This window comes from Globicephala melas, chromosome 10 (assembly GCF_963455315.2).
Source record: "Globicephala melas chromosome 10, mGloMel1.2, whole genome shotgun sequence".
In the NCBI taxonomy this organism is placed as follows: Eukaryota; Metazoa; Chordata; class Mammalia; order Artiodactyla; family Delphinidae; genus Globicephala; species Globicephala melas.
The window spans coordinates 101,112,707-101,129,704 of NC_083323.1; positions in this window are offsets into that span (position 1 = coordinate 101,112,707).

Here is a 16,998-nt window from a genome sequence, read left to right on the forward strand (position 1 = left end):
TATCTGGGGAGTGGACAGACTTCGAGCCTGAGCGGCCTTCTCTTGGCCCAAACTGCACAGGTTTCCATGCGCGGAGAGGTGTTTTCGTGGGTCCTTACTGCACCTTGAGGGCCGAATCCCAGTGCTGAGAAGCCTGCCCAGGCAAGCGGGGGCGAGTTAGGAGAAGGTTCCAGGAGGGCTTGCTTTTCTGACTTCCCACTTAGGGCCTGGGGCTGGGCTCTGACTGTCAGCTGGGACCCACCTGGGGGTCTCCTGGGCTCAGGCCCCCAGCCCTCTTCTCCCCTGCTGCTCCTCTGCCCCTGGACTGTTGTGTTCGCCGTGTGACCCCAGACGGCTCTCGACCGTGTTCACGGTCCAGGCGACAGGACAGAGGAGGGGAGCTGGAAGCAGGCTGCACCGCCCCGCTCCCTTTCAGCCCCACGACCAGCACGTGGTCCTCAGGAAGAGGGGAAACTCATCCTCACTCTGGGCAGTGCTGCGGGGTGTGAGCCAATGCACGTTGGGGGACGAGCTGCAGCTGCTGACATTGGGTTCTCATGTCAGGATGTGATTAAGATGAACAAAAGGTCTGCTGGGAGCATGTGCGCTCCTAACCGGTCAGGAGACCTCTGTGTACTTGAGCGTGTGAACTTCCACGCAATGAAGTGGGAAGACCGAGGCGGGTCACGGCCCCGACCGCCCGTCCCTCCTCTGAGCCCGTGTGGCTGTGGCGTGACTCTGAGCTGGCTGGTGTGGGCCTCTCCGGACACCCCGCAGGGTCTCATTTGGACGGTGCTGGGACGTCAGCGTCTTTCTTTACAACGCGTCTGACCAGGCCTTAAAGTGTGGTCCCTTGCCACAGGTTTCAGACTATTTTCTTATGAAGGATTATTTATTGTTTTATTTTTTACCTGTGGCTGGAATTGAATTTCGGATGGTCTCTTGATGTGCCACCTGGAGGGGCCCTAGTCCATATTCCCTCTTGATTCGGTCATGAATGATCTCAATATGTAACTCTCCCATACCACAAAGGATAGTCTGGTTAAAAGAGGAAGAGGGCTTCCCTGGTGGTGCAGTGGTTGAGAGTCCGCCTGCCGATGCAGGGGACGTGGGTTCGTGCCCCGGTCCAGGAAGATCCCACATGCCGCGGAGCGGCTGGGCCCGTGAGCCATGGCCGCCGAGCCTGCGCGTTCGGAGCCTGTGCTCCGCAACGGGAGAGGCCACAGCAGTGAGAGGCCCGCGTACCGCAAAAAAAAAAAAAAAAAGGAAGAAAACAAAACAAAGATCAAGGAAAAAAAAGTATGTGTATCAGAAAATACTAATACAGATATGATATCAATATATTTTATTTTTCGTTACTTACAGACTGAGGTTCTTCTGTGACTTTTTTGGCTCCTACATCAAAACACTGTTTTTAACTTTTCTGACTGGAATCAATTAAAAGTGAAAAAAAGGACTACTTGTGACATTTGGGGGCGGGCACAGGATACATTCTGGGAGAACACCATCAAAATGTGTTCCCTGCTACGTTTTAAAAGAAAAACTAAAACTGCAAAGTGATTCTTTTCCTTCAGGTTTTATGGGTTTAAAAAAAAAAAGTGGAGGAATAGCTTTCTAGTGCCTTCTTGCCATTCCCCAGAGAGAGGTACTGTGATGTTTGACTAAATTCAAATTGTGGTTTTTTGTTTGTTTACTGCCGTCAGGCCAGCAGTCTGGAGAATGATGCTGGGGGCTGGCGGCGAAGGAAAGGACAGTGTTTCCCGTATACTCTCTCTTCCGGCTCGAGGCCAGCCCGAGAGAAGCGCTCTGCCTGCTGGGCGGTGCGCGCCACCCAGATGGCAGAGCGAGGGGCTGGGGAGACATTCGTCTTTTCCCTTTTGCCCGGTGTTGCCCAAACCACATAATTGTTTTCAAGTTAATTGGTTCAGACGCTCCATCGCCTCTGAAGGAGATCTGTTTGTCTCCTCTCCATCTTTCTCCTGTGTTTCCCGTATTTGTTAAGCGCCTTGGCTTTAATGCCTAAATTCTTCCCAGCCTATCTGCGGATCCCCTCAGCTCCCAGATACTCAAAATAAATGATCTTTATGTTATGGCCACTATTAATATATTCCCGTTTGTCTTGGCCTCTGAGTTACGGGTTGCCGTCTGCCTTGAACACTGCATCATAATAGTTGTATAACCTCTTCCAAGCACTGCAGCAAACTTGAACTTCTAAAATGCCTGAGGAGCGAGCTGGGAGGATGGTGCTGACCTGAGCACAGACGTTGGAGACAGAGGTTTCCTTCCCTCGGGGCCTGTGTCGGTCGATCTTTCCAGAGCGAGCACGAGAGACTCATATTCTCCCTGACGTTTCTTGCCCAGTTATTCACTGACTTTTTTTTTTTTTTTTTTGTGGTACGTGGGCCTCTCACTGTTGTGGCCTCTCCCGTTGCGGGGCACAGGCTCCGGATGCGCAGGCCCAGCGGCCATGGCTCACGGGCCCAGCCACTCCGCGGCATGTAGGATCCTCCCGGACCGGGGCACGAACCCGCATCCCCTGCATCGGCAGGCGGACTCCCAACCACTGCGCCACCAGGGAAGCCCCTCGGCTCGGATTTTGAAGTAGAGAGAGGGAACGTGGCTTTTCAAATCAGGAGTATTCACAGAACTAGGTTCTGATTTAACAATTGCTGAAGCCCTGGCACTGGAAATAATAACATACATCAGGAAAGAGAGAATCATCCTCCCCAGAAACACCTCCACAGTGCTGGCTTCTGGGGGGCCTGCTTTGTGAAAAACTAAGGGTTGGCCCGTCTGATTCAAAGGGTTTTAAACTGAAGATGGGTGGGCTGTAGGAAAATGCAGTGACAGGCTCAGCTGAACCGTCCCTGGTGTCCCGCTGGCCTGGAAGGGGTGTGGGCTCCCCGCTCCCGGACTCACAGGGAACCCCAGGGGAAGTGTGGCCAGAAGTGCCCCACCACGTGAGCACCATCGCTGTGTCCAGCTGACCCCCTCCTTCTGGCTCCTGAGCAGCTGGCGGGCGATGCCTGTGCCCAGCGGTCCTTGGCCCCCGCACACGTGCAGCTGTGTCTGGGCCACAGACCTCCCTGGGGTGGTGCACGGGGCTCAGGAACCCGGAACTCGGGTCCTCTTTCTCCTCCAAACCCAGGTGCTTTTATTTTTGTTGTTTTTATTTTTTTAATTAATTTTTTTTGGAGTATAGTTGATTTACAATGTTGTGTTAGTTTCTGCTGTACAGTAAAGTGAATCAGTTATACGTATGCAAAATACACTCTTTTAAAGATTCTTTTCCCATGTAGGTCATCACAGAGTACGGAATAGAGTTCCCCGTGCTGTGCAGTAGGTTCTCATCAGTTATCTGTTTCATCTATAGTAGCGTGTCTGTGTCAATCCCAATCTCCCAATTTATCCCTCCCGCCCAGGCTGCTTTTACGCCTTCAAAACACAAAAATCTAACCCTCCCTTCTTTCCCGGAAAGTTGGCCTCACCCCCATTCTTCCGTGCCAGATGTCTCCCAGGGCCTTTCACTGTCCTCGTGGAGTGGAGGACGTTGTCTTCAGGGCCTTGGATATGACTCCTACTATAATCCCGAGGGCAAAGGTTCTCTGGCAATCTCACACTAAAACAGACGAGAAAAACCCAGCAACAATCCCCAGCTCGTCCTCACCCCACCATCCCCAAAGGCAGACCTTCAGCAACTATCTCACTATGGAGACCAGAGGAACAGGAACCATAGCGGATGCAGCTGCCAACAATGGCGCTAACGGCACCTTAGGCTCCATTACCAGAAGCGCGGCGTCCAAAGCGAAGGTGGTGTTGGCTGTACCGAGCTAGTCACACCCCCTGGGAGGCAGCTCAATCCTTTTGCGGGGAACACTGATGGGCAAGGAGACGAGGATGCCAGAGGAGGCGACGGTAGCTCATGCTTCTGCCTGGAGAAGAAAAGATTCATGGAGCAGAGATGAGGAATTGAAATATACTATCTCCATTAGAACATTTATTTAATAATAAGCATCACACCGTGAATATCTGCTGTGTCTTAGACATGTTAAGTCACTTTAGTCCCCACAACACCCCCGTGGGGTGGGATCATTGTTCCCATTATACAGATGAGGAAACTGAGGCCTGGAGAGGTTCAGTGACTCGCCCAAACTCACACTTAGCAAGTGGCAAAGTAAGGCTCACCTCCAAGTCCTTCGAGGTCCAAAGGCCACATTCCATCTCCCGTGTCCCACTGGAGCGTGGAAGAGAGTGCATGGCCTCCGTGTGAAGCTAGGAGCTGAGTCAGAACCACAAGGAAGACATCAAAGGAAGAGACTGAACTCAGCGTAACGGAGAACTCGCTCCCTGCCAGAGTCGTCCAGAGATGGAAGGAACGACCCAGCTGGGCCTGAGTGTCCTGTCCCCCGAGGGCTCCAGGCAGGGGCGGAGGCACTAAGGGTGAGGGTGCAGTGGGGTCGTCTACCGTCACCGGGGCCACCAGACGACCCCAGTGAGCCTTCCTGCTTCACTGCTCTATGCACAGTAACCCCAGCACACAGCTCAGGGAGGAGGGCAAAGGAACTCGTGGGGCCGGTACCCGATCACTTAGGAATCACTCGAGGGCGAATGGTGCCCTCCAGTGCGTTAGAGGTCGTGGTTTCTCATTCATTCATTCATTCATTCACTTATTCGACAAGGATGTTTCTGAGTGTTCGCTATGTGCCAGGCCTTGGAGACACAGTGGTGAGGGCCGCAGTCCCTGTCTTCCAGGAGTCTGTAGACCAGCAGGGCCCAGAGATGTGTGAACAGGTGGGAATAATTAGGAAGGTGCAGGGTGCTAAGAGATGCCCAACGCAGCTTTGCGGAAAGGGGGAAAGACTCAGGAGCTGGCGAGGAGAAGGGGCAGAGGAGACGGCCCGTGGGGGAGCCCGGGGGGCGCAGACCCGAGGCTCTAGCAGCCCCGTTGTGCAGCGCAGGTGCCAGGCCGCCCGCTGGCACAGGAGGACCGGGCGCCCCTACAGGGCGGAGTCCGCCCTCGGCCCTGGCCCCGCCGGCAGGGGGAGCCCCCACCGCCGGGAGGCTCCCGCTGCTGCAAAGATTCCCGGTGGAAGTCCTGAACGGGAACCGTTTCCACTGGAATTTTCATGAGTCCAGAGTAATTCTGGGCATTTAAAAAGAAATGGGGAGACTGCTCTTTTGTCCCCGGGGTATTACGCTTTTCCACTTGGAAACAAAGCAAGGCTGCTGTAAGCCCTGCGTTTCTCGGGCGTCCCTGGGTTCCGCCGGCGTGGGCTGCAGAGACCTGGACTCGCGTGGCAGGGAGTGCCCGGGGGTTAGGAGGGGTCGGAGGCCAGGGAGGGTCCCGGGAAATAGACAGCTCTGGTTCTTGCAGCACCTTCTTCCCCCAGAAGCTCCAGCACAAGCCTCCGCTGTGTAGCCCCAGTGCCCCCTCATCCACCCAGAGCACTGCGTCTCCCACCCTCTCGGCAGCTCCGGCATCTGACTCCCAGCGGGGGGCAACTCAGACCCACCTGGGTCCCCGTGGTGCACCTTCGTCCAGGTGTGATCACAGAGCCCAAAATGTGATGGTGACGAGGGTCATCCGTTATTTTCCTGCCTCCGAGGCAGGGCTGTACTTAAACCATTTCAGACAGATGGTTAACTGTCCTATTTTAAAAGATCTCCCAGGAGGACGATTTCACAATCCCTGTGGCTGTCTGTTCTGGTATTTAATCATCTCCGTCGCCAGCAAGGTCTCCTTTAGGCCGCATCTAAATCTCTTTGGTTGTGACCTGAGTCTCGTTCCTGACAGCAGATGCTGTGGTCTTTTGCTTCGGGTGAGGGGAGGGCTCTGGTCCTAATTTTGCTGCCTTTGGGAATCATCTGCTCTATTTTGACACCCTTCTTCTTGGAGTTTATTTCCTTTATTGGTAAACATGGGGGTTGAGCTAGGCATGATTCCCAAGGACTCCTCCAGCTCTAAAAGCTGTGACTTCTCAAATTTAAAAAGTGCTGCCTAGGTATCCCAGGCAGTTCGGTATCCCAGGCAGTTCAGTACCCCGTGGAAATAATCACGCTTTGTCACGTGGCAAGCTTGCAGCTGAAATTTGAAATGATGCCACATAGACCCAGCCTGGAAAACCATCTTTCCCTTCTTCTGTGGAGGAAGAGCGGCCACTCAAAGCTGGACTTTTCAGAGTCACTGCAGAGAAGTGACAGGCCCAGGTTCCGGCTGCTGACAGCCGAGAAGGCGACCCAGAAGAGGGCCCTGGCGCAGGGGGCTCCCCACCCTTCGCTACCTCTCCGGCCGTTGCCCCAGGGCGGGGAATACCTCGAGGCATTTTCACAGAAGTCGGTAGTGACCCGAGAAGGGAGCCGTCCCAGTAGCCCCTTGCTCTGAAGGATGCGGGACCCTGAGGACGGCAGTTTGCCAGGAACAGAGACAAAGTCTCCACACAAGAAGCGAGAGGGTGCTGAAGACAAAGTATGCTTATTTCCCAGTTTTTTAAACACGTTCTTGTCCGCTGCCTTTGGCCTGCGTGTCCCCAGGAGCCAGCTCGCTCCAGGCCAGCATCAGTCACCTCGCTGTCGAGGACGGTTGCCCACGCAGCTCATCCGGCCGGGTTCCACCAGCCAAGCTCGCCCAGCGTCCAGCCTCACCTGTGGACACAGCTTCAGCCAGTGGCTGGATCCCATCCTGGGACAGACTGATCTGCCCTTCTCTGGGATACCCTTCCCCCCTCAAGCTCTTAAAAGGAGACACAGATAAAGAATCCGTTGTTGGGCAGGCACGCGAGGCATTTTAATCTTCTGTGCACGTAAACGTGGGATTGTAGAATTTCTCCTGCTCTTATGACTTGGATCATCAGACACTGCACTGGGCTCCCTGTCTGCTGACAGCTGTCTGAGGTAGCTGGGAGGTAAAGTGTATTCGGGACCCAGCTCACTCTTGAAATTGTTTGTTAAAAGTTTGGAAATTCTTGGCCGCTTAAGACACAGAGTCCAGATTTAAAAATAAGTAATGGGTTTTGAAAGGTTTTTCATAAGCCAAAGAAATGTAAAAGAAGAGGATTGGTTTTTTAACAATTAATTAATTAATGTTTGGCTGTGTTGGGTCTCCGTTCGCTAGTTGCAGCGAGCGGGGGCTACTCTTCGTTGCGGTGCGCGGGCTCCTCATTGCAGTGGCTTCTCTTGTTGCGGAGCACGGGCTCTAGGCACGTGGGCTTCGGTAGTTGTGGCTCACGGGCTCAGTAGTTGTGGCTCGCGGGCTCTAGAGCGCAGGCTCAGTAGTTGTGGTGCACGGGCTTAGTTGCTCCGCGGTATGTGGGATCTTCCCGGACCAGGGCTTGAACCCGTGTCCCCTGCATCGGCAGGTGGATTCTCAACCACTGTGCCCCCAGGGAAGCCCTGAGAAGAGGACTGCTGAGATGTGATTCCGGAACTATTCCTGGAGATAGCTGGACCCATGCTCAAAGGGGCTGGCGTTCTGACACATGAAGACCACTCACAGGTCTTCAAGTGTCCTTTTCCTTTCCAGTCATTGTGGGAACAGACCTGGCCTGGGTGGAGTTTCTCCTTTTTCTTGCTGGATGTGATTTTTCTCTCGTTCAGGTCACCTCCCAGAGATCCAATCCCTGCCTGTCCCGGGCTCAGGTATTTTCAGAGGTGAAATCCCTAAACATGAATTTTGTCCATAAGAGCTTGTAAGACAGGTGCTGGGGAGGAGAAGTGGATAAATCAGGTGTTACAGGTGGGACACTGGCAAATGCAGGGATTACACATGTTAGGTAAGTAAACGCAGCTGGTATAGGTAGGAAATTGCAAAACGCAGACGCTGTGAGTGATGGTCTGTGGGCAACAACAGCCTCTTATACATAACAGAGGCCTCTTACTAGACAAATAAGAGCTAAAACTCTCGTGAAGGGTCTCAGCCCCCCCCGAAGAGGGTCTTTTCAGCTAGGTACCCACTACATAATGATGTGAGGACAAAGGAAGCGACCTCTCTGTAAAATAATCTCCCTGGGGAGCTACCGGAGAGGAACACTTTTAGGACCATGAGCTACCAAGGCCAGCCTTTCATGTACATACTGTTGTGAAATGTTTGGGGGAAGGAGGGCAGGTCTCCTGGTCCCGAAATATCTCCTCTACCAGCCTGCAACAGGCCTGCAATGGTTCCTGAGGATTAACCTCTCACCACCCTCAGGACGGTAGGACGTCACTCATTTAGCAAATGTTTCTTCAGCATTTACTAGGAGCCAAACACTATCCTCGGGAAAGGAAGTTTGAAGGCAAGTAGAACGTGGTTCTTGCCCTTGAGATGCTCAAAGTCTAGTTGAGGAGACAGGAGGTAAAGAAATGACCAAATAAGCAAATAATAAACATAGGCAGTATAAGTGGTGATTCGAGACAGGTGGCTACAAGGCTCTGTGGGGGCAGAGGAAGGGGAATCTCACCCCCCTGAGCAGGCTTTCGGACGCGATGGAGCTGAGACTTACAGGAAGCGAAGGATGCCAGACAGGTGCCAAGGGTGGGGGCTGGAAGCCAGGATGAAGGAGAGAAGAAAGGAGGGGTGATCTTGGACCATGGGGCCCTCAGGGTAGCAGAGAGCATCCCTGTGTTGGGGCAGGGGTTACAGGCCTCGGGTTTCCGTGGAACATCTCGTAGCTGTTGAGAGATGCTTCTGGAGATGGGGGCAGGGTTTAGGCAAAGAGACGGCGCATGGCAGAGACCCATTTGTCTGCGGCCACTTTGTTGGAGGGCGGCAGGACCACGTTTTTCTTTCAAGTCATCCCGCCTCCACTCAACTTTTTGCCCCTCCGCCCAGGCGCTGCATTCCCGCCCAGTGGAGGCTGACCCATGACCTCAGCATGAGAAGGGTAGCCGGCAGATTTTTGAGGTTGGACAGTAAAACTCTGTTTTTTTTAAAAAAACATTCATAATCCGGGCATTTTAAAAAGTATTGACAATGGCGCAGGTCTTTGTATGATGGGAAATGCTTCAGCCCCACACTTCCCACACTGGAGTAACACTGACGAGCCCCCGGGAGTGGACCTTGCCCTGCCCTCTGAAGAGCAGCCCACCTCGATGGGGCCTCAGCCAAATGCATGGACTCGACAGCAAACAATTCAGTTAATCCAACTCCTGCCCCTCCAGGATTCGCGTTCAGAGTTTGAAGGGAAATTTCCAGGCAGAAAATGGTTACTTAGATAAAATTATTGAAATTTTATTGCCTGAGAAATTTGGCAGGATTTGGTTATCGAGGTCTAGCGTAGGCCGGGTGACATGGAGATGCTAAGTGCTCTCGAATTTCTGAAGAATTGGTTCAAATAGATAACAGGCTCTTACGTAAGACATGGAGGCCAACTGTTCTCTTTTTCCAAAGAGGGAAAAAAGACAAAAAGAAAAGGGCTGGAACGGTGGTTAATGAAGTGTAGGTTGGACCAGGCGAGATCACTGGGTCCTGCTATCGATGGTCAAAGATGTTGTAAAATCCCATCTTCCCGGTAATAAATACCCGCGGTGTCTATACTCCTACTTACCTCACATTTTCACACTAACACGTCATCTTATGCTCAGACCCCTCTCCTGGGGGTGTTTCCCAGTTGGTGGTTGAGAGAGCTGAGGCTCACAGGCCATGAGAGGCTTGGCCAATGTCACACAGCTCGGCAGGAGCAGCCTTTGAACCCAGAGTTCGTTCCGATACCTAACCCTTGTGGCTCCTTGACGGTGACCAAAAACACAGCGGACTCACATCCACCCGATGAATCTCGACTGGAGTCCAGAACGGAGAGCATGGCTTCTGAGGCTGGCGGAATTCAGTCTCATGTCATTAAAAGGGTAAATGCAAGCAGCGGAGTCCCAGGGCCTGTTCTGTTCGGCGTTTACTGATGAAAACCATACTTACAAATGGAACGATTCTGTCGTGGAGTAAAATGCAAATAATCTGGGGTCACAAAGACCCCCCGGGAGGGTTTGCGGGGCTGTGCACCCTCTGGGATAACGTGACCGCGTGACGCTGCATTTCTTTCTCCAAGGAGCTGAGGGTAAAAACCTCGGGAAGGGAGACACATCCTTCAAGGCCGTGTTGGGGATGGAAGGCAGAGTGAGAACAGGAACCAGGGCTGTTCACATGTCACCTGTCGCCTGCCTTTATTCCATATAAATACAGGCTCAGAGGCCGGCTGGGGCCTCCCAGGGCCTCGGGCTGTGCCCATTCGGGAGTCTCCACACCTCTTTGCTTGCATAGCCCCCCAAAAGAGTTTTGAAAAAGTACACGCCTCATCATACACCTCAAGTGACATCCCCAAATTTTCATGATAAGTTTAAATGGCTGCTGCCGGGGTCCCGGGATCCAGGGACAACTCCCCCGGGAGAACGCACAGGCGCGCCTCAGGCTGCAACGGCTCGCCGGCCTCTGCCGCCGCAGGCCCGCCCCACACTCCGTGCCCCTCCCTACCCCCGGGCCTGAGTGAGCCAGAGCCTCCGAATCAGCGGCTCCTTTAACCCCGTCCTGTCTGAGCAAAGAACAGACGCCCTCCGGCGACCTACACGCACAGGCGGGGCTAAATCCAACGCTGAGCCCCTGGGAGCTGTGAGAACAAAGAAGAGAAAGGGAAATCTCTCCCAGCAGCCTCAGGAGCAGCGGATTAAAGCTCCACAATCAACTTGATATACCCTGCATCTGTGGAATACCTGAATAGACAACCAATCATCCCAAATTAAGGAGCCCTGTGGATGAAAGGCTCTTGGGGCTGCAGCCAGGAGTCAGTGCTGTGCCTCTGAGGTGGGAGAGCCAACTTCAGGACACTGATCCACAAGAGACCTCCCAGCTGCACGTAATATCAAACAGCAAAAATTTCCGAGAGATCTCCATCTCAACGCCAGCACCCAGCTTCACTCAACGACCAGCAAGCTACAGTGCTGGACATCCTATGCCAAACAACTAGCAAGACAGGAACACAACCCCACCCATTAGCAGAGAGGCGGCCCCAAATCATAATAAGTCTACAGACACCCCAAAACACACCACCAGACGTGGACCTGCACACCAGAAAGACAAGATCTAGCCTCATCCACCAGAACACAGGCACTAGTCCCCTCCACCAGGAAGCCTACACAACCCACTGAACCAACCTTAGCCACTGGGGACAGACACAAAAAACAACAGGAACTACGAACCTTCAGCCTGCAAAAAAGGAGACCCCAAACACAGTAAGATAAGCAAAATGAAAAGACAGAAAAACACACCGCAGATGAAGGAGCAAGATAAAAACCCATCAGACCTAACAAATGAAGAGGAAATAGGCAGTCTACCTGAAAAAGAATTCAGAATAATGATAGTAAGGTTGATCCGAAATCTTGGAGATAGAATGGACAATAGAATGGACAAAATGCAAGAATCAGTTAACAAGGACCTAGAAGAACTAAAGATGAAACAAGCAACGATGAACAACACAATAAATGAAATTAAAAGTACTCTAGATGGGATCAATAGCAGAATAACTGAGGCAGAAGAACGGATAAGTGACCTGGAAGATAAAATAGTGGAAATAACTACTGCAGAGCAGAATAAAGAAAAAAGAATGAAAAGAACTGAGGACAGTCTCAGAGACCTCTGGGACAACATTAAACGCACCAACATTCGAATTATAGGGGTTCCAGAAGAAGAAGAGAAAAAGAAAGGGACTGAGAAAATATTTGAAGAGATTATAGTTGAAAACTTCCCTAATATGGGAAAGGAAATAGTTAATCAAGTCCAGGAAGCACAGAGAGTCCCATACAGGATAAATCCAAGGAGAAACACGCCAAGACACATATTAATCAAACTGTCAAAAATTAAATACAAAGAAAACATATTAAAAGCAGCAAGGGAAAAACAACAAATAACACACAAGGGAATCCCCATAAGGTTAACAGCTGATCTTTCAGCAGAAACTCTGCAAGCCAGAAGGGAGTGGCAGGACATATTGAAAGTGTTGAAGGAGAAAAACCTGCAACCAAGATTACTCTACCCAGCAAGGATCTCATTCAGATTTGATGGAGAAATTAAAACCTTTAGAGACAAGCAAAAGCTGAGAGAGTTCAGCACCACCAAACCAGCTCTACAACAACTGCTAAAGGAACTTCTCTAGGCAAGAAACACAAAAGAAGGAAAAGACCTACAATAACAAGCCCAAAACAATTAAGAAAATGGGAATGGGAACACACATATCGATAATTACCTTAAATGTAAATGGACTAAATGCTCCCACCAAAAGACACAGATTGGCTGAATGGATACAAAAACAAGACCCATATATTTGCTGTCTACAAGAGACCCACTTCAGACCTAGAGACACATACAGACTGAAAGTAAGGGGATGGAAAAAGGTATTTCATGCAAATGGAAACCAAAAGAAAGCTGGAGTAGCAATTCTCATATCAGACAAAATAGACTTTAAAACAAAGACTATTAGAAGAGACAAAGAAGGACACTACATAATGATCAAGGGATCGATCCAAGAGGAAGATATAACAATTGTAAATATTTATGCACCCAACATAGGTGCACCTCAATACATAAGGCAAATACTGACAACCATAAAAGGGGAAATCGACAGTAACACATTCATAGTAGGGGACTTTAACACCCCACTTTCACCAATGGACAGATCATCCAAAATGAAAATAAATAAGGAAACACAAGCTTTAAATGATACATTAAATGAGATGGAGTTAATTGATATTTATAGGACATTCCATCCAAAAACAACAGAATACACATTTTTCTCAAGTGCTCATGGAACATTCTCCAGGATAGATCATATCTTGGGTCACAAATCAAGCCTTGGTAAATTTAAGAAAATTGAAATTGTATCAAGTATCTTTTCCGACCACAACGCTATGAGACTCGATATCAATCACAGGAGAAGATCTGTAAAAAATACAAACACATGGAGGCTAAACAATACACTACTTAATAACGAAGTGATCACTGAAGAAATCAAAGGGGAAATCAAAAAATACCTAGAAACAAATGACAATGGAGACACGACGACTCAAAATCTATGGGATGCAGCAAAAGCAGTTCTAAGAGGGAAGTTTATAGCAATACAATCTTACCTTAAGAAACAGGAAACATCTCGAATAAACAACCTAAACTTGCACCTAAAGCAATTAGAGAAAGAAGAACAAAAAAACCCCAAAGTTAGCAGGAGGAAAGAAATCATAAAAATCAGATCAGAAATAAATGAAAAAGAAATGAAGGAAACGATAGCAAAGATCAATAAAACTAAAAGCTGGTTTTTTGAAAGGATAAACAAAATTGATAAACCATTAGCCAGACTCATCAAGAAAAAAAGGGAGAAGACTCAAATCAATAGAATTAGAAATGAAAAAGGAGAAGTAACAACTGACACTGCAGAAATACAAAAGATCATGAGAGATTACTACAAGCAACTCTATGCCAATAAAATGGACAACCTGGAAGAAATGGACAAATTCTTAGAAAGGCACAACCTGCCAAGACTGAATCAGGAAGAAATAGAAAATATGAACAGACCAATCACAAGCACTGAAATTGAAACTGTGATTAAAAATCTTCCAACAAGCAAAAGCCCAGGACCAGATGGCTTCACAGGCGAATTCTATCAAACATTTAGAGAAGAGCTATCACCTATCCTTCTCAGACTCTTCCAAAATATAGCAGAGGGAGGAACACTCCCCAACTCATTCTACGAGGCCACCATCACCCTGATACCAAAACCAGACAAGGATGTCACAAAGAAAGAAAACTACAGGCCAATATCACTGATGAACATAGATGCAAAGATCCTCAACAAAATACTAGCAAACAGAATCCAACAGCACATTAAACGGATCATACACCATGATCAAGTGGGGTTTATTCCAGGAATGCAAGGATTCTTCAATATACGCAAATCAATCAACGTGATACACCATATTAACAAATTGAAGGAGAAAAACCATATGATCATCTCAATAGATGCAGAGAAAGCTTTTGACAAAATTCAACACCCATTTATGATAAAAACCCTGCAGAAAGTAGGCATAGAGGGAACTTTCCTCAACATAATAAAGGCCATATATGACAAACCCACAGCCAACATCGTCCTCAATGGTGAAAAACTGAAAGCATTTCCACTAAGATCAGGAACAAGACAAGGTTGCCCACTCTCACCACTCTTATTCAACATAGTTTTGGAAGTTTTAGCCACAGCAATCAGAGAAGAAAAGGAAATAAAAGGAATCCAAATCGGAAAAGAAGAAGTAAAGCTGTCACTGTTTGCAGATGACATGATACTATACATACAGAACCCTAAAGATGCTACCAGAAAACTACTAGAGCTAATCAATGAATTTGGTAAAGTAGCAGGATACAAAATTAATGCACAGAAATCTCTGGCATTCCTATACACTAAGGATGAAAAATCTGAAAGTGAAATCAAGAAAACACTCCCATTTACCATTGCAACAAAAAGAATAAAATACCTAGGAATAAACCTACCTAAGGAGACAAAAGACCTGTATGCAGAAAATTATAAGACACTGATGAAAGAAATTAAAAATGATACAAATAGATGGAGAGATATACCATGTTCTTGGATTGGAAGAATCAACATTGTGAAAATGACTCTACTACCCAAAGCAATCTACAGATTCAATGCAATCCCTATGAAACTACCACTGGCATTTTTCACAGAACTAGAACAAAAAATCTCACAATTTGTATGGAAACACAAAAGACCCCGAATAGCCAAAGCAATTTTGAGAACGAAAAATGGAGCTGGAGGAATCAGGCTTCCTGACTTCAGACTATACTACAAAGCTACAGTAATCAAGACAGTATGGTACTGGCACAAAAACAGAAATATAGATCAATGGAACAGGATAGAAAGCCCAGAGGTAAACCCACGCACATATGGTCACCTTATCTTTGACAAAGGAGGCAGAAATGTACAGTGGAGAAAGGACAGCCTATTCAATAAGTGGTGCTGGGAAAACTGGACAGGTACATGTAAAAGAATGAGATTAGCACACTCCCTAACACCATACACAAAAATAAGCTCAAAATGGATTAAAGACCTAAATGTAAGGCCAGAAACTATCAAACTCTTAGAGGAAAACATAGGCAGAACACTCTATGACATAAATCACAGCAAGATCCTTTTTGACCCACCTCCTAGAGAAATGGAAATAAAAACAAAAGTAAACAAATGGGACCTAATGAAACTTAAAAGCTTTTGCGCAGCAAAGCAAACCATAAAGAAGACCAAAAGACAACCCTCAGAATGGGAGAAAATATTTGCAAATGAAGCAACTGACAAAGGATTAATCTCCAAAATTTATAAGCAGCTCATGCAGCTTAATAACAAAAGAACAAACAACCCAATCCAAAAATGGGCAGAAGACCTAAATAGACATTTCTCCAAAGAAGATATACAGAGTGCCAACAAACACATGAAAGAATGCTCAACATCACTAATCATTAGAGAAATGCAAATCAAAACTACAATGAGATATCATCTCACACCAGTCAGAATGGCCATCATCAAAAAATCTAGAAACAATAAATGCTGGAGAGGGTGTGGAGAAAAGGGAACCCTCTTACACTGTTGGTGGGAATGTAAATTGATACAGCCACTGTGGAGAACAGTATGGAGGTTCCTTAAAAAGCTACAAATAGAACTACCATATGACCCAGCAATCCCACTACTGGGCATATACCCTGAGAAAACCATAATTCAAAAAGAGTCATGTACCAAAATGTTCATTGCAGCTCTATTTACAATAGCCCAGAGATGGAAACAACCTAAGTGTCCATCATCGGATGAATGGATAAAGAAGATGTGGCACATATATACAATGGAATATTACTCAGCCATAAAAAGAGACGAAATTGAGCTATTTGTAATGAGGTGGATAGACCTAGAGTCTGTCATACAGAGTGAAGTAAGTCAGAAAGAGAGAGACAAATACCGTATGCTAACACATATATATGGAATTTAAGAAAAAAAAAATGTCATGAAAAACCTAGGGGTGAAACAGGAATAAAGACACAGACTTACTAGAGAATGGACTTGAGGCTATGGGGAGGGGGAAGGGTAAACGGTGACAAAGCAATAAAGAGGCATGGACATGTATACACTACCAAACGTAAGGTAGATAGCTAGTGGGAAGCAGCCGCATAGCACAGGGAGATCAGCTCGGTGCTGTGTGACCGCCTGGAGGGGTGGGATAGGGAGGGTGGGAGGGAGGGTGACGCAAGCGGGAAGAGATGTGGGAACATATGTATATATATAACTGATTCATTTTGTTGTGAAGCTGAAACTAACATACCATTGTAAAGCAATTATGCTCCAATAAAGATGTTTAAAAAAAAAAAAAAGTTTAAATGGCTGTAAGTGATGCAATTTCTGGTGCTTTGTAGATCTTGACAGTTTAAAGTAAAATAAAATTGTTGCATCACTCTTTAAAAAGTTTCCAATGAAATATAAACACCCGAGCTATTTGAAACCTTCTATTATCTGTTCAAAAATATATAAAAGCTCTTTTTTTAAAAAACAAATATTTCGCCTCATTTCTTTTTCTCCTTGGAAACATTGTTCCATTCCATTCCCTCCATAAAGTTTTACCCCGATACAAGGTATTTTTATGCTTGAAAGTCTTTCATCGATCACACTGCTCTGCCACAAAAAGAGATATAAGTTGATATTTAAATTAAAATAAAATTCCTGTGACTATAGGGCTCAGTGCCACCAATTTCTTCTGGGTTCAACTATCATTAAAAATATTATTAGTGTACAACTGAGAAAACAACACAATTACAAGATGAGCTTTAAAAGTAATTATCAATGTAAAATTTAAATGGTGTTAGAAGTGTACCTCTTAAAGAGACGGCTGGTTGGAGGGGTGTGGGCCCTGATTAAAGGAGGCTTTCTAGACACGAATGTTTCAAATGCCTCCGTCTTTGGTGCCTGGAGGGACTCACATCACAGGGAGATGGACATGGAAGGATGGGGGTGTGTGTGACAGGTA